This window comes from Octodon degus, unplaced genomic scaffold (genome assembly GCF_000260255.1).
Source record: "Octodon degus isolate 3935 unplaced genomic scaffold, OctDeg1.0 scaffold00001, whole genome shotgun sequence".
NCBI classification, from domain to species: Eukaryota; Metazoa; Chordata; class Mammalia; order Rodentia; family Octodontidae; genus Octodon; species Octodon degus.
Window position 1 is genome coordinate 19,934,795 of NW_004524577.1, and position 1,461 is coordinate 19,936,255.

A 1,461-nucleotide genomic window follows, 5' to 3' on the forward strand; every position below is an offset into this window, starting at 1 on the left:
AAAGAGCTGGCCAAGTACCTCAGCAGATTAAAGTGCCTGCGTAGGCAGACTCAGGGGCCAGGAGTTCAATCCCTGGGCCTGCCATGTGGGCCTCGCCCTTGCGCTGAGATGACAATTGAGACTGGGCGTGGTGGAGCTCGTCTGTAATCCCAGCACTTGGGAGGCTATAAACAGGAGGATCTCTATGAGTGTGATTTATGCAGTGAGACCCTGTAGACCCTGTCCTAAATACAAAAATAAAGAAAGAAAGAAAATACTTAAAATGATTAACACTATCATACATAGTAAAGCTCTTCTATACCTGTGGAAGGTAGAACTTTATTTAACATCTTGTAAAACATTTCATCCATCCCCTGTCACTAACACCCAGTAGGAATGGTTAACTTGAAGGTATTATAATTAGAACCTTGAATGAAACCCTAAATGTGATAAGCCCTTTAAATTGCATTCTCCTAGGGCTGGAAAATAGCTCAGTATAATATGCATTTGCCTGGCAACTGCAAGGTCTTGAGTTCAATTCCCAGTACCGCAATAAATAAATAAATAAATTTTAAAAAATTGTATTCTCCTTTCCAATTTAAAATATAGACCTTTATTTTAATCCTTCTAAGCATGTATTTTTCCTCTTCTATTACTTAAGTTCATTAAAAATAGAAAACAATCACTGTGTTAACCTTACTTTTATAATTTTTTTTGAGGCTATTTGACTTCCTCAGATACTCTTAAGACACACAGCTAACTGTAATACAGACTAGAACCAACAAAGAATCAATGAACTCAAAAAGCTTACATTCTTTATACCGAGTTTCTTACTTGAGCCAATCGGTGGTTACTAGGGAAGGAATTTGAGATTTCACTGACCTTATCAGACCCAAAAGCTACAACTCTTGTTGCATAGGTCCTGCTTTACCTTGGTCTTAACCATCCAGCAGAAAAAACTAGGGAAGGAATTTGAGATTTCACTGACCTTATCAGACCCAAAAGCTACAACTCTTGTTGCATAGGTCCTGCTTTACCTTGGTCTTAAACATCCAGCAAAAAAAAGTATAAAAACGAAATATAAGAAGTAAAGCCATGCTGTTATGTTGAGCTGTAGGGGACTCAGGTCAACAATTTCTGACATTGCCAGTTAAGCGGAAGACCCAATATTCTTATGGGCTACTGGACTCTTTTTGAATATTTTGCTGAGTTTACACACCTATAATATTTAAATAACAGATCTTAACAAAAAAAAGGGGATGTAGATGAATGTCCATTTTGTATCTATGTATTCAAAGTGGTTAGGATAAATATATAGCTACATTGTCTTAATGAATAGAGTGACTTGTTCTAATGGTGTTTGTAAATAGGATATCATGTCCTCATCTTGTACAGCAACTAACCACTAGGAAGAATGTATGCAATGTGTTAATTATTGAAACTGTCCTACCAATTTGATTTGAAACTGTCTCCTTGCTATTT